General features: G+C 45.4%; 1 protein-coding gene across 1 annotated transcript in view; it reads left to right on the forward strand.

Moving 5' to 3' along the window:
* LOC137333850 (beta-2-syntrophin-like) overlaps positions 1 to 22,063 on the forward strand; it is a 66,476-nt gene that overhangs the window by 39,184 nt on the left and 5,229 nt on the right.

Below are 22,063 nucleotides of genomic sequence, written 5' to 3' on the forward strand. Positions count from 1 at the left end.
GGTGGGTAAAATTTTGGAGTCTATTATTAAGGAGACAGTAGCGGAACATTTGGATAAATATAATTTAATAGGACAAAGTCAGCATGGCTTTATGAAGGGGAAGTCATGTCTGACAAATTTGCTTGAGTTCTTTGAGGACATAACGTACAGGGTGGATAAAGGGGAACCAGTGGACGTAGTGTATTTGGACTTCCAGAAGGCATTCGACAAGGTGCCACATAAAAGATTATTGCTCAAGATAAAGAATCACTGGATTGGGGGTAATATTCTGGCATGGGTGGAGGATTGGTTATCTAACAGGAAGCAGAGAGTTGGGATAAATGGTTCATTCTCGGACTGGCAACCAGTAGCCAGTGGTGTTCTGCAGAGGTCGGTGCTGGGTCCCCAACTCTTTACAATCTATATTAACGATTTGGAGGAGGGGACCAAGTGTAACATATCAAAGTTTGCAGATGATACAAAGATGGGAGGGGAAGTGGAGAGTGAGGAGGACATAAAAAACCTACAAGGGGATATCGACAGGCTGGGTGAGTGGGCGGAGATTTGGCAGATGCAATACAATATTGGAAAATGTGAGGTTATACACTTTGGCAGGAAAAATCAGAGAGCAAGTTATTATCTTAATGGCAAGAAACTGGAAAGTGCTGCAGTACAAAGGGATCTGGGGGTCCTAGTGCAAGAAAATCAAAAAGTTAGTTTGCAGGTGCAGCAGGTGATCAAGAAGGCCAACGGAATGTTGGCTTTTATTGCTCGGGGGATAGAATATAAAAACAGGGAGGTATTGCAGTTGTATAAGGTATTGATGAGACCGCACCTGGAATACTGCATACAGTTTTGGTCTCCATACTTAAGAAAAGACATACTTGCTCTCAAGGCAGTACAAGGAAGGTTCACTCGGTTAATCCCGGGGATGAGGGGGTGGACATATGAGGAGAGGTTGAGTAGATTGGGACTCTACTCATTGGAGTTCAGAAGAATGAGAGGTGATCTTATTGAAACATATAAGATTGTGAAGGGGCTTGATCGGGTGGATGCGGTGAGGATGTTCCCAAGGATGGGTGAAACTAGAACTAGGGGGCATAATCTTAGAATAAGGGGCTGGTCTTTCAAAACTGAGATGAGGGGAAACTTCTTCTCTCAGAGGGTAGTAGGTCTGTGGAATTTTCTGCCCCAGGAAGCTGTGGAAGCTACATCATTAAATAAATTAAAAACAGAAATAGACAGTTTCCTCGAAGTAAAGGGAATTAGGGGTTACGGGGAGCGGGCAGGAAATTGGACATGAATTTAGATTTGAGGTTAGGATCAGATCAGCCATGATCTTATTAAATGGCGGAGCAGGCTCGAGGGGCCGATTGGCCTACTCCTGCTCCTATTTCTTATGTTCTTAAAAGAAGAGGCTTATAATGTTGCTAAGAAGAGTAGTAAGCCGGAGGATTGGGAGAGTTTTAGAAACCAGCAAAGGATGACCAAAAAATTGATAAAAAGTGAGAAAATAGAATATGAGAGTAAACTAGCAAGAAATATAAAAACAGATTGTAAGAGCTTCTACAAGTATGTAAAAAGGGAGAGAGTAGCAAAAGTAAACGTGGGTCCCTTAGAGGCTGAGACAGGAGAAATTATAATGGGGAATAAGGAAATGGCAGAGATGTTAAACAAATATTTTGTAACTATCTTCACAGTAGAAGACTCAAAAAAAAAAACCCAGAAATAGTGGGGAACTAAGGGTCTAATGAGACCCTTGGAGGTGGTGCAATGAAGGTTCACTAGATTGATTCCTGGGATGAGAGGGTTGTCATATGAGGAGAGGTTGAGTAGAATGGGCCTGTACTCTCTGGAGTTTAGAAGAATGAGAGGTGATCTCATTGAAACATATAAGATTATGAGGGGGCTTGACAGGGTAGATGCTGAGAGATTGTTTCCCCTGGCTGGAGAGTCTAGAACTAAGGGACATAATCGCAGGATATGGGGTTGACCATTCAAGACTGAGATAAGGAGGAATTTCTTCACGCAGAGGGTTGTGAATCTATGGAATTCTCTATTCCAGAAGGCTGTGGATGCTGAGTCATGGAGTATATTCAAGGCTTAGATGGATAGATTTTTGGACTCGAGGGGAATCAAGGGATTATGGGGATCAGGCGGGAAAGTGGAGTTGAGGTCGAAGATCAGCCATGATCTGATTGAATGGTGGAGCAGGCCCGAGGGGCCGTATGGCCTACTCCTGCTCTTATTTCTTATGTTCTTAAATTAATTAATATTAGTAAGGAAAAAGTGCTGAAAGATTAATGGGACTAAGAGCCGACAAATCCCCTGGACCTGATGGCCTACATCCTAGGGTTCTAAAAGAGGTGGCTGCAGAGATAGTGGATGCATTGGTTGTGATCTTCCAAAATTCCCTAGATTCTATAACTGTTCCAGTGGATTGGAAGGTAGTAAATGTAACCCTGCTATTCAAGAAGGGAGGGAGAGAGAAAACAGGAAACTACAGGCCAGTTAGCCTGACATCAGTCGTCAGGAAAATACTGGAATCCATTATTAAGGATGTTATAACAGGGCACTTAGAAAATCATAATATGATTAGGCAGAGTCAACATGGTTTTATGAAAGGGGTATTATGTTTGACAAATCTATTAGAGTTTTTTGAGGATGTTACTAGCAGGGTAGATAAAGGGGAACCAGTGGATGTCGTATATTTAGATTTTCAAACAGCATTCGATAAGGTGCGGCACAAAAGGTTGTTACACAAGATAAGGGCTCATGGGGTTGTGGGTAATATATTAGCATGAATAGAGGATTGGTTAACGGACAGAGAACAGAGAGTAGGAATAAACAGGCCATTTTCAGGTTGGCAGGCTGTAACTAGTGGGGTGCCACAAGGATCAGTGCTTGGGCCTCAGCTATTTACAATCTATATTAATGACTTAGATGAAGGGACCGAGTGTAATGTATCCAAATTTGCTGACGATACAAAGCTAGGTGGGAAAGTATAAAATGAGGAGGACACAGTCGGCAAAGGGATAGAGACAGGTTAAGTGAGTGGGTGAGAAGGTGGCAGATGGAGTATAATGTGGGGAAATGTGAGGTTATTCACTTTGGTAGGAAGAATAGAAAAAGAATATTTTTTTAAATGGTGAGAAACTATTAAATGTTGGTGTTCAGAGGGATTTAGGTGTCCTTGTACATGAAACACAGAAAGTTAACATGCAGATACAGCAAGCAATTAGGAATGCAAATGGCACGTTGTCTTTATTTCAAGGGGGTTTGGAGTACAAGAGTAAAGAAGTCTTGCTACAATTGTACAGGGCTTTGGTGAGGCCTCACCTGGAGTACTGTGTACAGTTTTAGTCTCGTTATCTAAGGAAGGATATACTTGCCTTAGAGGCAATGCAACAAAGGTTCACTAGATTGATTCCTGGGATGAGAGGGTTGTCCTTTGAGGAGAGATTGAGTAGAATGGGCCTATACTCTCTGGAGTTTAGAAGAATGAGAGGTGATCTCATTGAAACATATAAGATTCTGAGAGGGCTTGACAGGGTAGATGCTGAGAGGCTGTTTCCCCTGGCTGGAGAGTCTAGAACTAGGGGGCATAGTCTCAGGATAAGGGGTCAGCCATTTAGGACTGAGATGAGGAGGAATTTCTTCACTCAGAAGGTTGTGAATCTTTGGAATTCTCTACCCCAGACGGCTGTGGATGCTCAGTCATTGAGTATATTCAAGGTTGAAATAAGTAGATTTTTGAACTCTAGGGGAATCAAGGGATTATGGTGATCGGGCGGGAAAGTGGAGTTGAGGTCGAAGATCAGCCCGGATCTTATTGAATGGCGGAGGAGGCTCGAGGGGCCTTATGGCCTACTCCTGCTCCTATTTCTTATGTTCTTATCGGTTGCTGAAACCCTCATCCATGCCTTTGTTACCTCTGGACTCGAGTATTCCATTGCTCTCCTGACTGGCCTCCCATCCTCCATAAACTTGAGCTGATCCAAAAGTCTGCTGCCCGTATCCTAACTCCACCTAACTTCACCCATCACTCCTGTGCTCACTGACCTACATTGGCTCCCGGTCCAGGAACGCCTTGATTTTAAAATTCTCAGTTTTGTTTTCAAATCCCTCCATGGCCTCGCCTCTCCCTATCTCTGTAACCTTCTACAGCCCTCTAAGATCTCAGCGCTCCTCCATTTCTAGCCTCTTGCGCATCTCCAATTATCTTCACTCCACCATTGGCAGTCGTGCCTTCAGCTGCCTAGGCCCTTAGCTCTGCAGTTCCCTCCCTGAACCTCACCACCTCTCTATCCCTCTCTCTTCTGCTTTATGACGCTCTTTAAAACCTGCCTCTTTGACCAAGCTTTTGGTTACCTGTTCTAATATCTCCTTATGTGGCTTGGTATCAAATTTTGTTTGATAATCGCTCCTGTGAAGCACCTTGGGACATTTTACTATGTTAAAGGCGCTATATAAATGCAAGTTGTTGCAGCTATTGACATGGTCGACCTTACTCTGTGACCTGCCCTCCTCCTCCAGCGCCTCTTCTCCCTTGTCCAGCTCTATGGGATCTCTTCTCATGGTTCCATTCCTATTTGTCCAAATGTAACCAGAATATCTCCACCAATGGCTTCGAAAAACATAGAAGCATAGGAACAGGAGTAGGCCATTCAGCCCCTTGAGCCTGTTCCGCCATTCAAGCCGATCATGGCTGATCTGTACCTCAACTCCATTTATTCTCCTTTGTTCCATATCCCTTGGTACCCTTATCTAATAAAAATGCACCAAGTTTCAAATCATTGTCCTTAGATGCCTCCATGACCTTGCCCCACCCGACCTCTGCAATCTCTTCACCTAATACCTCCCCATACGCTAACACTCTTGCTTGTGCTCTTTCCCCCCCCCTCCGGCTTTGCCCTAGTTGCCTGGGTCCTGTTGTCCAGCATTCCCTCCCTAAACCTCTCCACCTCTCTTGCTCTAAAAAACCATCTCTTCAACCAAATGTTTGGTCACCCTTCCCAATCTCTCCTTTGGCTCAGCCTGTGTTTTCCTTATGCCTCTGTGAATCACCTTGGGGCTATTTCAGGTTACAGGTGCTATATAACGAGGAGAGGCAATATAAACTAGAGGGCACAACTCTAAAAGGGGTACAGGAACAGAGAGATCTGGGAGTATATGTGCACAAATCGTTGAAGGTGGCAGGGCCGGTTGAGGAAATATACGGGATCCTAAATAGAGTACAAAAGCAAAGAGGTTATGATGAACCTTTATAAAACACTGGTTCGGCCACAACTGGAGTATTGTGTCCAGTTCTGGGCACCGCACTTTCGGAAGGATGTGAAGGCCTTAGAGAGGGTGCAGAAGAGATTTACTAGGATGATTTCAGGGATGAGGGACTTCAGTTACATGGATAGACTGGAGAAGCTGGTGTTGTTCTCCTTAGAGCAGAGAAGGTTATGAGGAGATTTGTTAGAGGTATTCAAAATCATGAAGGGCCTAGATAGAGAGAAACTGTTCCCATTGGCGGAAGGGTCGAGAACCAGAGGAGATAGATTTAAGGTGATTGGCAAAAGAACCAAAGGCAACATGAGGAAAAACTCCTTTATACAGCGAGTGGTTAGGATCTGGAATGCACTGCCCGAGGGGGTGGTGGAGGCAGATTCAATCATGGCCTTCAAAAGGGAACTGGATAAGTACTTGAAGGGAAACAATTTGCAGGACTACGGGGAAACGATGGGACTAGCTGGATTGCTCTTGCAGAGAGCCGCATGGACTCGATGGGTTGAATGGCCTCCTTCCATGCTATGATTCTATATAAATGCAAGTTATTATATGTTCAAGGCATAATGCAATTGTATAAGAAAAATTATTGCATTTGTTTTATTATTCTGACATGTTAGTCATGGAAAAGAGGAAGTGTTTTGTGGCATAGTGTTGTGTATTGCCAGATGCAATGGTGTATATTGGTGGATCTACTGTTGACTCCAGTCACTGATCCAGATTCACGGTTCCATTAAGTCGTCTCAGCCCTCCTTTCCCAGCTTTAGCACAGTATCCCCTCTAGTGGTTTGTAGTAATGTTACACCCAATAATATTGTAAGCTTTCCTCATCAATAGATAGTGTCAGCCTAGATTTTGTGCTAAGGCTCTGCAGTGAGATTTGAACCTACAGCCTTTTGACTCAGGCACGAGTTAAACCCTTTTCACATGTCCCCTCCACAATCCACACTCCCCTCCAACAAGTGCAAGGAGCTCATGACCTCCTTTGTCAAAACAACAACTTGCATTTATATGGTGCCATAAACGTAGTAAAATGTCCCAAGGCGCTTCACAGGAGCGATTATCAAACAAAATTTGACACACAGCCACATAAGGAGATATTAGGGCAGTGACCAAAAGTTTGGCTAAAGAGCTACGTTTTAAGGAGTGTCTTAAAGGAGGAGAGAGAGGCCGAGAGGTTTAGGGAGAGAGTTGCAGAACTAGACGGCTGAAGGCATGACCGCCAATGATGGAGCGATTAAAATCGGGGATGCGCAAAAGGCAAGAATTGGAAGAGTGCAGAGATCTCGGAAGGTTTCAGAAATCGGATGGGGTGAGGCCATGGAGGGATTTGAAAACAAGGATGAGAATTTTAAAATCGAGGTGCTCCTGGACCGGGAGCCAATGTAGGTCAGCAAGCACAGGGGTGATGGGTGAACGGGACTTGGTTAGGATACGGGCAGCAGAGTTTTGGATGAGCTCAAGTTTATGGAGGGTGGAAGATGGGAGGCCGGCCAGGAGAGCATTAGAATAGTTGAGCCGAGAGGTAACAAAGGCACGGATGAGGGATTCAGCAGCAGATGAGCTGAGGCGGGGTGGGGATGGGCGATGTTACAGAGGTGGAAGTAGGCTGACTTCACTAAGGTTGAGACGATGCGTTCAGCTTCTTCTCCCCTACCTTAGCCCTGAATTTGCATCTCTCTAGTTTCTCTCCCATCTGCCCTCGAGCTCATCCCGTCCAAGAGAACTCGCCTGCAACATCTATGATCCCATTCCCGTTGAACTGCTGACAACCCAACTTCCCTTCCAGGCCTCCTTGCTATATGACATTGTAAATGGAGTTCTCTTTGGTACTGTCCCCTCCCTTTCAAAACCACTGTCATCACCCCACTCCTGGCCCTCCTTGACCTTTCTGCAACCTTCGACACGGCTGACCACAACATTCTCCTCTATACCTCTCCTCAGTTATCCAGCCAAGTTGAATCGCCCTCGCTAGGTTCTATTCTTGTCTATTCAACTGTAGTAGAGCATTTCTATCAGTGAATTCTCTTCCCATTCCTGCACCTTCACTCCTGAATTCTCAAAGATCTATCCTTAACCCTCCCTCTCCTCATCTACCTGTTCCCCTTGGTGACATCATCCGCAGACATGGGGTCAACTTCCACATGTACGCTGACGGCACACAGCTCTACCTCTCCACCACCTCTCCTGACCCCTCCACTACCTCTGTCTTGTCAGGCTGCTTGTCCAACATTCAGTCCTGGATGAGCTGTAGTTTTGGAATCCGAAGGTGAGTGCACTGTAAAAGGAGAGTCCGAGAGCGAGAGGAGAGTCCGAGAGGTGAGCGCAGTGTAAAAGGAGAGTCAGAGAACGAGAGGGGAGTCAGAGGGGTGAGCGCAGTGTAAAAGGAGAGTCCCGAGAGCGAGAGGAGAGTCAGAGAGGTGAGCGCAGTGTAAAAGGAGAGTCCCGAGAGTGGGAAGAGAGTCCGAGAGGTGAACGCAGTGCAAATCTAAAGCAAGTCATGGCAGCAGAGCTCGCACCCATGATATGCTCCTCCTGCACTATGTGGGAAGTCATGGACACTACAGGTGTCCCTGGCGACCATGTGTGCAGGAATTGTGCATCATGTGTGCAGGAAGTGTGTCCAGCTGCAGCTACTGGCTAACCGCATTTCGGAGCTGGATTCACAGTGGAGCATCCGCGATGCTGAGATTATCGTGGATAGCACGTTCAGTGAGGTGGTCACACCGCAGGTAAAGATTACGCAGGCAGAAAGGAAATGGGTGACCGCCAGGCAGAGAAAAAGGACTAGGCAGGTAGAGCAGGGGTCCCCTGGGGCCGTCTCCCTCTCAAACAGATATTCCGCTTTGGATACTGTTGGGGGAGATGGCTTATCAGGGGAAAGCAGCAAGAGCCAAGTTCGTGGCACCACAGGTGGCTCTGCGGCACAGGAGAGGAGGAAGAAGAGTGGCAGGGCTATAGTGATAGGGGATTCAATTATAAGGGGAACAGATAGGCGTTTCTGCGGCCGCAAACGTAACTCCAGAATGGTATGTTGCCTCCCTGGTGCTAGGGTCGAGGATGTCACAGAGCGTCTGCAGGACATTCTGGAGGGGTAGGGTGAACAGCCAGTAGTCGTGGTCCATATCGGTACCAATGATATAGGTAAACAAAAAGGGATGAGGTCCTGCAGGGTGAATTTAAGTAGTTAGGAGTTAAATTAAAAAGCAGGACCTCAAAGGTAGTGATCTCAGGATTACTACCAGTGCCACATGCTAGTGAGTATAGGAACAGGAGAATAGACCGGATGAATGCGTGGCTGCAGGGATGGTGTAGGAGGGAGGGATTTAGATTCCTGGGACATTGGGACCAGTTCTGGGGAAGGTGGGTCCTGTACAAGTGGGACGGGTTACACCCGAGCAGGACCAGGACCGATGTCCTCGCGGGGGTGTTTGCTAGTGCTGTTGGGGAAGGTTTAAACTAGAGTGGCAGGGGGATGGGAACCTGAGCAGGGAGACAGAGGAGGGGGAAACAAGGATAGAAACAAAAGACAGAAAGGGAAGAAACAATAGTGGAACGCAGAGAAAACAAATAGGGCCATAGTGCAAAATAAAACTAAGATGACTAGCAATCTTAAAAAGACAAGTCTAAAGGCATTGTGTCTTAATGCGCGGAGCATTCGCAATAAGTTAGATGAATTAACAGCACTGATAGATATTAACGGTTATGATATAGTTGCGATTACGGAGACATGGCTGCAGGGTGACCATGGATGGGAACTGAACGTCCCGGGGTATTCAATATTTAGGAAGGACAGGCAAAAAGGGAAAGGAGGTGGGATCGCGTTGTTAGTAAAGGAGGAAATCAATGCAATAGTGAGGAAGGATATTGGCTCGGAAAATCACGATGTGGAATCTGTATGGGTGGAGATAAGAAACACCAAGGGGCAGAAAACGTTGGTGGGGGTTGTCTATCGGCCCCCAAACAGTAGTGGAGATGTAGGGGAGGGCATTAAACAGGAAATTAGAGACGCATGCAAGAAGGATACAACTATAATCATGGGTGACTTTAATCTACATATAGATTGGTCAAACCAAATGAGCAATAATACTGTGGGGGAGGAATTCCTGGAGTGTGTACGTGATGGTTTTCTAGACCAATACGTTGAGGAACCAACCAGAGAACAGGCGATCCTAGACTGAGTATTGTACAATGAGAAAAGATTAATTAACAATCTGGCTGTGCGAGGTCCCTTAGGGAAGAGTGACCATAACATGATAGAATTCCTCATTAAGATGGAGAGTGAAGTAGTTGAATCCGAAACTAGGGTCCTGAATCTAAATAAAGGAAATTACGAAAGTATGAGGTGCGAGTTGCCTATGATAGATTGGGGAACTTTACTAAAAGGGATGACGGTGGATAGGCAATGGCTAATATTTAAAGAACGTGTGCAGGAATTACAACAATTATTCATTCCTGTCTGGTGCAAAAATAAAACAGGAAAGGTGGCTCAACCGTGGCTTACAAATGAAATTAGGGATAGTATTAGATCCAAAGAGGAGACATATAAAATTGCCAGAAAAAGCAGCACGCCTGAGGATTGGGAGCCTCAGAATTCAGCATTCGGAATTCAGCAAAGGAGGACAAAGAGATTGATTAAGAGGGGAAAAATAGAGTATGAGAGTAAACTAGCAGAGAACATAAAAACTGACTGTAAAAGCTTCTATAAATATGTCAAGAGAAAAAGATTAGTGAAGGCAAAAGTAGGTCCCTTACAGTCAGAAATGGGGGAAATTATAATGGGGAACAAAGAAATGGCAGAACAATTAAACACATACTTTGGTTCTGTCTTCACAAAGGAGGACACAAATAACCTGCGAGAAATGTTGGGGAACCAAGGGTCTAGTGAGAGGGAGGAACTGAAGGAAATCAGTATTCGTAAAAAAAATAGTGCTAGGGAAATTAATGGGGCTAAAGGCTGACAAATCCCCAGGGCCTGATAATCTACATCCCAGAGTACTAAAGGAAGTGGCCCTGGAAATAGTGGATGCATTGGTGATCATCTTCCAAAATTCTATAGACTCTGGAACAGTTCCTACAGATTGGAGGGTGGCAAATGTAACCCCATTATTTAAAAAAGGAAGGAGAGAAAAAACAGGGAATTATAGACCAGTTAGCCTAACATCAGTAGTGGGGAAAATGCTAGAGTCTATTATAAAAGATGTGATAACAGAACACTTGGAGGGCATTAACGGGATTGGACAAAGTCAGCATGGGTTTATGAAAGGGAAACCATGCTTAACAAATCGACTGGAGTTTTTTGAGGATGTAATTAGTAGAATAGGAACAGGAGTAGGCCATTCAGCCCCTCGTGCCTGCTCCGCCATTTGATAAGATCATGGCTGATCTGTGATCTAACTCCATATACCTGCCTTTGGCCCATATCCCTTCATACCTTTGATTGCCAAAAAGCTATCTATCTCAGATTTAAATTTAGCAATTGAGCTAGCATCAATTGCCGTTTGCAGAAGAGAGTTCCAAACTTCTACCACCCTTTGTGTGTAGAAATGTTTTCTAATCTCGCTCCTGAAAGGTCTGGCTCTAATTTTTAGACTGTGCCCCCTACTCCTAGAATCTCCAACCAGCGGAAATAGTTTCTCTCTATTCATCCTATCTGTTCCCCTTAATATCTTATAAACTTCGATCAGATCACCCCATAACTTTCGAAACTCCAGAGAATACAACCCCAATTTGTGTAATCTCTCCTCGTAACTTAACCTTTGAAGTCCGGGTATCATTCTAGTAAACCTACGCTGCACTCCCTCCAAGGCCAGTATGTCCTTCCGAAGGTGCGGTGCCCAGAACTGCTCACAGTACTCCAGGTGCGGTCTAACCAGGGTTTTGTATAGCTGCAGCATAACTTCTGCCCCCTTGTACTCTAGTCCTCTAGATATAAAGGCCAGCATTCCATTAGCCTAATAGATAGGGGAGAACCAGTGAATGTGGTGTACTTGGATTTTCAGAAGGCTTTTGATAAGGTCCCACACAAGAGGTTAGTGTGCAAAATTAAAGCACATGGGATTGGGGGGAATATATTGGCATGGATTGAGAATTGGTTGACAGACAGGAAACAGAGAGTAGGAATAAACGGGTCTTTTTCCGGGTGGCAGGCAGTGACTAGTGGGGTACCGCAGGGATCGGTGCTTGGGCCCCAGCTATTCACAATATATATCAATGATTTGGATGAGGGAATGGAATGTAACATTTTCAAGTTTGCAGACGACACAAAGCTGGGGTGGAATGTGAGCTGTGAGGAGGATGCAAAGAGGCTCCAATGTGATTTAGACAAGTTGGGTGTGTGGGCAAGAACATGGCAGATGCAGTATAACGTGGATAAATGTGAGGTTATCCACTTTGGTTGTAAAAACAGAAAGGCAGATTATTATCTGAATGGTGATAGATTGGGAAAAGGGGAGGTGCAACGAAACCTGGGTGTCCTTGTACACCAGTCGCTGAAAGTGAGCATTCAGGTGCAGCAAACAGTTAGGAAGGCGAATGGTATGTTGGCCTTCATTGCAAGAGGATTTGAGTACAGGAGCAGGGATATCTTACTGCAGTTATACAGGGCCTTGTTGAGACCAAATCTGGAGTATCGTGTGCAGTTTTGGTTTCCTTTTCTGAGGAAGGATGTCCTTGCCATGGAGGGAGTGCAACGAAGGTTTACCAGACTGATTCCTGTGATGGCAGGACTGACGTATTAGGAGAGATTGGGTTGACTAGGCCTATGTTCACTAGAGTTTAGAAGAATGAGAGGTGATCTCATCGAAACATATAAAATTCTAACAGGACTAGACAGACCAGATGCAGGGAGGATGTTCCCGATGGCTGGGGAGTCCAGAACGAGGGGTCACAGTCTCAGGATACGGGGTATGCCATTTAGAACCGAGATGAGGAGAAATTTCTTCACTCGGAGGGTAGTGACCCTGTGGAATTCTCTATCACAGAAGGCAGTGGAAGCCAAGTCATTAGATATATTCAAGAAGGAGATAGATATATTTCTTAATGCTAAAGGGATCAAGGGATATGGGGAAAAGGCGGGAACAGAGTACTGAGTTAGATGATCAGCCATGATCATTTTGAATGGCGGAGCAGGCCCGAAGGGCTGAATGGCCTACTCTTGCTCCTATTGTCTGTGTTTCTATGTTTCCTTCAGTTAAATATTGGGAAGACTGAAACAATTGTCTTCAGCCCCCGCCACAAACTCTGTTCCCACACTACCAATTCCAAAACCCTCTCCAATCACTCTTTGTATCCCATGTGACTTTGAGCTGAGCTTCCGACCCTACCACAAAGACAATCTATTTCCACCTCTGTAACATCGCTTGCCTCCGTGCCCCCTCCCTCAGCCCATCTGTTGCTGAACCCCTCATCCATACCTTTGTCACCTCCAGACTTGACTATTCCAATGTTCTCCTGGCCAGCCTCCCATCCTCTACCATCCATGAAGTTTAGCTCATAAAAACTCTACTGCGGGGTCCTACCCCGCACCAAGTTTTGTGGCCCTCCTCTGCATCTTTTTCAAAGCATCAATATCCCCCACCATGTTAGGGAATCAAAACTGAACATAGTATTTTAACTGAGGCCTAACCAAGGTCTTTTACAAGGACAAAATGGTATGTTTTATTTTGTAGTGAATACAACTATTTGCTTTAGCTGTAGCTTCACTGCATTGGTCATGAAACTTTGAGAATGATGCACTAAAACACCCGGACCTTTTTCTTTCACCACTGGTTTCAATTCAAATCCCTGTCTGTATCTCTCTGTGACTGCTCAACCCCTTGACTACTCCATGCTGTCAGGCTGCTTATCTGACATCAAGTCCTAGATCATGGAATCATAGAATGATACAGCACAGAAGGAGGCCATTCAGCCCATCGTGCCTGTGCAGGCTTTTTGAAAGAGCTATCCAATTAGTCCCACTCCCCTGCTTTTTCCCCATAGCACTGCAATTTTTTCCACTTCTAGTATTTATCCAATTCCCTTTTGAAAGTTATTATTGAATCTACTTCCACCGCCCTTTCAGGTAGCGCATGATTCTATGATTCCAGATCATCACAACTCGTTGAGTAAGTTTTTTTTTTCCTTTGTGTCGCCTCTGGTTCTTTTGCCAATTACTGTAAATCTATGTCCTCTGATAACTGACCCTTCTGCCACTGGAAACAGTTTCTCCTTATTTACTCCATCAGAACCCTTCATGATTTTGAACACTTCTATCAAATCTCCCCTTAACCTTCTCTGCTCTCAGGAGAACAACCACAGCTTCTCCAGTCTCTCCACATAACCGAAGTCCCTCATCCCTGGTACCATTCTTGTAAATCTCCTTTGCATCCTCTCTAAGGCCTTGACATCCTTCCTAAAGTGTGGTGCCCAGAATTGGACACACTACACCAGTTGGGGCCTAACCAGTGTTTTATAAAGGCTTAACTTCCTTGTTTTTGTACTCATTGCCTCTATTACTAAAGCCCAGGATCCCATATACTTTTTTAACAGCCTTCTCAACTTGTCCTGCCACCTTCAAAGGTCTCTTTGTTCCTGCACTCCCTTTAAAATTGTACATAGAATTTTATAGAATTCACAGCACAGAAACAGGGCAATTGGCCCAACAGGTCTATGCCGGTGTTTATGCTCCGTACGAGCCTCCTCCCTCCCTCCTTCATCTCACCCCGTCAACATATTCTTCTATTCTTTCTCCCCTGTGTTTATCTAGCTTTTCCTTAAATGCATCGATGCTAGTCGCCTCAACTACTCCTTGTGGTAGTGAGTTCCACATTCTAACCACAGCAAGTTTCTCCTGAATTCCCTATTGGATTTATTAGTTGTAAACAATTTTACAACACCAAGTTATAGTCCAGCAATTTTATTTTAAATTCACAAGCTTTCGGAGGCTTCCCCCTTCCTCAGGTGAACGATGTGAAATGAAGTCCTCGAAATGAAATCGCATTTATAATTCACAGAACAATGCTTGGTGAGTACAGACAGTTTTTTCAACTGCCCGTTGCCAAGGCAATCAGTGTGCAGACAGACAGGTGTTACCTGCCAGGTCTCACAGAATATACAAATCACCAAAAAAAAAACAAAAAACCAACAAACAAAAAAAAACAGAGATAGAGAGGTAGAAACATAGAAAAGACAGCAACTGACCCGTTATATTAAAAACAGATAACATTTGTTCGCTGGTGGGGTAACGTGTAGCGTGACATGAACCCAAGATCCCGGTTGAGGCCGTCCTCATGGGTGCGGAACTTGGCTATCAATTTCTGCTCGACGATTTTGCGTTGTCGTGTGTCTCGAAGGCCGCCTTGGAGAACGCTTACCCGAAGGTCGGTGGATGAATGTCCATGACTGCTGAAGTGTTCCCCGACTGGGAGGGAACCCTCCTGTTTGGCGATTGTTGCGCGGTGTCCGTTCATCCGTTGTCGCAGCGTCTGCATGGTCTCGCCAATGTACCATGCTCTGGGGCATCCTTTCCTGCAACGTATGAGGTAGACAACGTTGGCCGAGTCACAGGAGTATGAACCATGCACCTGGTGGGTGGTGTCCTCTCGTGTGATGGTGGTATCTGTGTCGATGATCTGGCATGTCTTGCAGAGGTTACCGTGGCAGGGTTGTGTGGTGTCGTGGACGCTGTTCTCTTGAAAGCTAGGTAATTTGCTGCGAACGATGGTCTGTTTGAGGTTGGGTGGCTGTTTAAAGGCGAGTAGTGGAGGTGTGGGGATGGCCATAGCGAGGTGTTTGTCCTCATTGATGACATGTTGATTTATTAGTGATTATCTTACATTTATGGCCCCTAGTTCTGGTCTCCCTAGCAAGTGGAAACATTGTCTTAGGGTTTAATAGGGTAAACACATTCATAATCCTAAAGACCTCTATCAGGTCACCCTTTAGTCTTTTTCCTAGAGAAAAGAGCCCCAGCCCATTCAATCTTTCCTGTACCATTTTGTTTATATTGCCTCTCCTCATTCTTCCTACCAAAATGAATCACTTCACGCTTCTCTATGTTACATTTAATCTGCTGGGTGTCTGCCCATTTCACCAGCCTGTCTATGTGCTCCAGAAGTCTGTTACTATCCTACTCACTGTTTACTACATTTCCGAGTTTAATGGCAACTGCAAGCTTTGAAGTTATACCCTCTATAACCAAGTGCAGGTCATTAATAGATGTCAAAAATAGCAGTGGCTCTAATACTGACCCCTGGGGAACACCACTGTATACTTCGCTCCAATCCAGAAAAACAACCAGTCATCACTACTCGCTAGTTTTTGTCCCTTAGCCAATTTTGTATCCACGCTGCCACTGCCGCTTAATCCCATTTCCTCTACACCTGTTTATGAAGCTCCCGGAATATATTAATGGCACGACATAAATACAAGTTGTCGCTGCTGTTGCTATCATTTACAAAAAGAGGCACATGATGCAAGGATCTAAAATCCTGAAGGAATTCAAAAGTTGCCTATGGGACAGGAACAGACCCGAAACTGAGGAATTCCTAAATGTAATGTTACTAAGGGTAGTAATTGACTAGATACTTGGCTGGCATGTGGCACAGTAAATGAAGCTCTGCTCAAACATTCAATAGGAATAGGCAGATGCTGGTTCAGCAGGTGAGGCTAGTTCGAGTGGGCATTCGTAGAATCATAGAAAATTTACGGCACAGAAGGAGGCCATTTGGCCCATTGTGTCCGGACTGGTCGAAAATGAACCACCCAGCCTCATCCCACTTTCCAGCACTTGCTCCGTAGCCCTGTAGGTTACGGCACTTCAGGTGCACATCCAGGTACTTTTTAAATGAGTTGAGGGTTTCAGCATCTACCACCCTCTCAGGCAGCGAGTTCAAGACTCCCACCACGCTCTGGGTGAAAACATTTTTCCTCAGCTCCCCTCTAATCCTTCTACCAATCACTTTAAATCTATGCCCCCTGGTCACTGACCCCTTTTCTAAGGGAAATAGGTCCTTTCTATCCACTCTATCCAGGCCCCTAATAATTTTGTACACCTCAATCAAATCACCCCTCAGCCTCCTCTGTTCCAAGGAAAATAACCCCAGCCTATCCAGTCTTTTCTCACAGCTAAAATTCTCCAGCCCTGGCAACATCCTTGTAAATCTCCTCTGTACCCTCTCTGGTGCAATTACATCCTTCCTGTAATGTGGTGACCAGAACTGTAGGCAGTACTGAAGCTGTGACCTAACTAGTGTTTTAAAAGTTCCAACATAACCTCCCTGCTCTCATATTCTATGCCTCAGCTAATAAAGGAAAGCATTCCATATCATAGTATCATATACCTGCTTAACCACCTTCTTTACCTGTCCTGCTACCTGTGGACATACACTCCAAGGGCCCCCACTTCCTCTACTCCTCTCAGTATTCTCCCATTTATTGTGTATTCTCTTGCCTTGTTTGTCCTCCCCAAATGCATTACCTCACATTTCTCCGGATTGAATTCCATTTGCCACTTTTTTGTCCACCTGACCAGTCCATTGATATCTTCCTGCAGTTGACAGCTTTCCTCCTCACACAGCCAATTTTTGTATCATCTGCAAACTTTTTAATGATGCCCCCTACATTTAAGTCCAAATCATTAATATATATCACAAAAATTAAGGGACCTAGTACTGAGCCCTGCGGAACCCCACTAGATACATCCAGTCACAAAAACACCTGTTGACCATTACCCTTTGCTTCCTGCCACTGAGCCAATTTTGGATCCAACTTGCCTCTTTCCCTTGGATCCCATGGGCTTGTACTTTATTGACCAGTCTGCTATGTGGGACCTTGTCAAAAGCTTTGCTAAAATCCAAGTAGACAACATCAAATGCACTACCCACATCTACCCTCCTCGTTACTTCCCAAAAAAAATTGTGCACACACAAAAGATACACACATAAGCGATTCCACAACCAACAGATCAGATCAAAGCTCTGCAGTCCTGCCACTTCCAGTTGTGAATGGTGGTGGACAATTAAACAACTAACGGGAGGAGGAGGCTGAATGAACATCCCCCTCCCAATGATGGCAGAGTTCAGCACGTGAGTGCAAAAGACAAGGCCGAAGCGTTTGCAATCATCTTCAGCCAGAAGTGCCGAGTAGATGATCCATCTCGGCCTCCTCCCGATATCCCCACCATCACAGAAACCAGTCTTCAGCCAATTCGATTCACTCCATGTGATATCAAGAAACGGCTGAGTGCACTGGATGCAGCAAAGGCTATGGGCCCAGACAACATCCCGGCTGTAGTGCTCAAGACCTGTGCTCCAGAACGAGCCGCACCTCGAGCCGAGCTGTTCCAGTACAGCTACAACACTGGCATCTACCCGACAATGTGGAAAATTGCCCAGGTATGTCCTGTCCACAAAAAGCAGGACAAATCCAATCTGGCCAATTACCGCCCCATCAGTCGACTCTCAATCATCAGCAAAATGATGGAAGGTGTCGTCGACAGTGCTATCAAGCGGCACTTACTCACCAATAACCTGCTCACCGATGCTCAGTTTGGGTTCTGCCACGACCTCATTACAGCCTTGGTCCAAACATGGACAAAAGAGCTGAATTCCAGAGGTGAGGTGAGAGTGACTGCCCTTGACATCAAGGCAGCATTTGACCGAGTGTGGCACCAAGGAGCCCTAGTAAAATTACAGTCAATGGGAATCAGGGGGAAAACTCTCCAGTGGCTGGAGTCATACCTAGCACAAAGGAAGATGGCAGTGGTTGTTGGAGGCCAATCATCTCAGCCCCAGGACGTTGCTGCAGGAGTTCCTCAGGGCAGTGTCCTAGGCCCAACCATCTTCAGCTTTTTCATCAATGACTTTCCCTCCATCATAACGTAAGAAATGGGGATGTTTGCTGATGATTGCACAGTGATCAGTTCCATTCGCAACCCCTCAGATAATGAAGGAGTCCGTGCCTGCATGCAGTAAGAACTGGACAACACCCAGGCTTGGGATGATAAGTGGCAAGTAACATTCGCGCCAGACAAGTTCCAGGCAATGACCATCTCCAACAGGAGAGAGTCTAACCACCTCCCCTTGACATTCAATGGCATTACCATCGCCGAATCCTCTACCATCAACATCCTGGGGGTCACCATTGTCCAGAAACTTAACTGGACCAACCACATAAATACTATATTATATTAATGATTTGGATGAGAATTTAGGAGGCATGGTTAGTAAGTTTGCAGATGACACCAAGATTGGTGGCATTGTGGACAGTGAAGAAGGTTATCTAGGATTGCAACGGGATCTTGATAAATTGGGCCAGTGGGCCGATGAATGGCAGATGGAGTTTAATTTAGATAAATGTGAGGTGATGCATTTTGGTAGATCGAATCGGGCCAGGACCTACTCCGTTAATGGTAGGGCGTTGGGGAGAGTTATAGAACAAAGAGATCTAGGAGTACAGATTCATAGCTCCTTGAAAGTGGAGTCACAGGTGGATAGGGTGGTGAAGAAGGCATTCAGCATGCTTGGTTTCATTGGTCAGAACATTGAATGCAGGAGTTGGGATGTCTTGTTGAAGTTGTACAGGGCATTGGTGAGGCCACACTTGGAGTACTGTGTACAGTTCTGGTCACCCTATTATAGAAAGGATATTATTAAACTAGAAAGAGTGCAGAAAAGATTTACTAGGATGCTACCGGGACTTGATGGTTTGACTTACAGGGAGAGGTTAGACAGACTGGGACTTTATTCCCTGGAGAGTAGGAGGTTTCGGGGTGATCTTATAGAAGTCTATAAAATAATGAGGGGCATAGATAAGGTCGATAGTCAAAATCTTTTCCCAAAGGTAGGGGAGTCTATAACGAGGGGGCACAGATTTAAGGTGAGAGGGGAGAGATACAAAAGGATTCAGAGGGGCAATTTTTTCACTCAAAGGGTGGTGAGTGTCTGGAACGAGCTGCCAGAGGCAGTAGTAGAGGCGGGTACAATTTTGTCTTTTAAAAAGCATTTGGACAGTTACATGGGGAAGATGGGTATCGAGGGATATGGGCCAAGTGCAGGCAATTGGGACTAGCTTAGTGGTATAAACTGGGCGACATGGACATGTTGGGCCGAAGGGCCTGTTTCCATGTTGTAACTTCTATGATTCTATGATTCTAAGAGCAGGTCAGAGGCTGGGTATTCTGTGGCGAGTGACTCACCTCCTGACTCCCCAAAGCCTTTCCACCATCTACAAGGCACAAATCAGGAGTGTGATTCAATACTCTCCACTTGCCTGGATGAGTGCAGCTCCGACAACACTCAAGAAGCTGGACACCATCCAGGACAAAGCAGCCCGCTTGATTGGCACCCCATCCACCACCCTAAACATTCACTCCCTGCATCACCGGTGCACCGTGGCTGCAGTGTGCACCACCCACAGGATGCACTGCAGCAACTCGCCAAGGCTTCTTCGACAGCACCTCCCAAACCCGCGACCTCTACCACCTAGAAGGACAAGAGCAGCAGGCACATGGGAACAACACCACCTGCACGTTCCCCTCCAAGTCACACACCATCCCGACTTGGAAATATATCGCCGTTCCTTCATCGTCGCTGGGTCAAAATCCTGGAACTCCCTTCCTAACAGCACTGTGGGAGAACCTTCACCACACGGACTACAGCGGTTCAAGAAGGCGGCTCACCACCACCTTCTCAAGGGCAATTAGGGATGGAAAATAAATACTAGCCTTGCCAGCGACGCCCACATCCCATGAACGAATAAAAAAAAACGATGGGCAGAATGGCCTTTTATTTTTCCCAGTTTGTTGTGAGCAAAACTGCAAGACGTCGATCCCCACATTTGTTTTCCTTGTCAAACCTCAGTTAGAAAGAGAAAGTTCAGCTCTGCCTCATACAGGGGTCAGTATTAGGACCACTGCTCTTTTTGATATATGTTAATGACCTGGACTTGGGTATAGAAGGTATAATTTAAATGTTTGCAAATGACACTGAACTCGGAAATGTAGTAAACAATGTGAAGGATAGTAACAGACTTCAGGAGAACAGAGACAGACTGGTGAAATGAGCAGACACATGGCAGATGAAATTTAACACAGAGAAGTGTGAACTGATGCATTTTGATAGGAGGAATGAGGAGAGGCAATATAAACTAAATGGTACAATTTAAAGGGGGTGTAGGAACAGAGACTCCTGTGGGTGTATGTACACAAATCTTTGAAGGTTGCAGGGCAAGTTGAGAAGGCTGTTAAAAAGGCATCTGGGATCCTGGGCTTTATTAATAGAGGCATAGAGCACAAAATCAAAGAAGTTATGCTAAACCTTTATAAAACACTGGTTAGGCCTCAGCTGGAGTATTGTGTTCAATTCTGGGCACCGCACTTTAGGAAGGATGTCAAGGCCTTAGAGAGGGTGCAAAAAGATTTTTTTTTTTTTATTCGTTCACGGGATGTGGGCGTCGCTGGCAAGGCCGGCATTTATTGCCCATCCCTAATTGCCCTCGAGAAGGTGGTGGTGAGCCGCCGCCTTGAACCGCTGCAGTCCGTGTGGTGACGGTTCTCCCACAGTGCTGTTAGGAAGGGAGTTCCAGGATTTTGACCCAGCGATGATGAAGGAACGGCGATATATTTCCAAGTCGGGATGGTGTGTGACTTGGAGGGGAACGTGCAGGTGGTGTTGTTTACTAGAATGGTACCGGGGATGAGGGACTTCAGTTATGTGGAGAAGCTTCTCAAGGGCAATTAGGGATGGGCAATAAATGCTGGCCTTGCCAGCGACGCCCTCGTCCCATAAACGAATAAAAAAAATGCTGGGGTTGTTCTCCTTAGAACGGAGAAGGTTATGGGGAGATTTGATCGAGGTTTCAAAATCATGAACGGTTTTGACAGAGTAAATAAGGACAAACGGTTTCCAGTGGCAGAAGGGTCGGTAACCAGAGGACACGGATTTAAGGAGATCGGCAAAAGAGCCAGAGGCGACATGAGGAAAAACTTTTTTAGGCAGCGAGTTGTTATGATCTGAAATGCGCTGCCTGAAAGGGCGGTGGAAGCAGATTCAATAATAACTTTCAAAAGGTAATTGGATAAATATTTGAAGGGAAAGAATTTACAGGGCTGTGAGGAAAGAGCAGGGGAAGGGGACTAATTGGATAGCTCTTTCAAAGAGCCGATACAAGCATGATGGGCCGAATGGCGTCCTCCTGTGCTGTACCCACGATGATACTGTGAGTGCGAGATAAAGAAAGAAAGACTAGAATTTATATACCGCCTCTCACAACCTCGGGACGTCCCAAAGCCCTTTAGAGCCAATGAAGTACTTTTGAAGTGTAGTCACTGTCAGAATGTAGGAAATATTGTAATGTTAGATAATTGAAAGCATAGAATTTTAAACACAGAGAGAGGCCATTGAGCCCATCGCAGCTGTGCTGGTTCTCTGAAAGCTGTTTCCTTCGTCCCATTTCCCTGCCCATTCCACACATCCTTCAAAATTTTCAAATATTTCCCTTTTAAAAGTTAGTTTAGATTCTGCTTCCCCCACTGTTTCTGGCCCGACATTCCATGTTGTAACAAACCCTCTGTGCAAAAGCATTTCTCCTAAACTCTCCCTTTGTTCTTTTGGTAATCATCTTAAATTTATGTCCTCTAGTTGCCAATTTATTGACCAGTGTAAGTTTTATTTTCTCTGTTTACCATATCAGAGCCCTCTGGATGAATGGGATTGGATCTGTCTATTGCCCCCCCAGGAACTGATGCTATTGACTGATTAGTGACACCGTCACAGAAGATGATGAAGCTGTTACCATGACAACTCGTGTAACACCAATTACTGTGAAT

This window comes from Heptranchias perlo, chromosome 16, assembly GCF_035084215.1.
Source record: "Heptranchias perlo isolate sHepPer1 chromosome 16, sHepPer1.hap1, whole genome shotgun sequence".
NCBI classification, from domain to species: Eukaryota; Metazoa; Chordata; class Chondrichthyes; order Hexanchiformes; family Hexanchidae; genus Heptranchias; species Heptranchias perlo.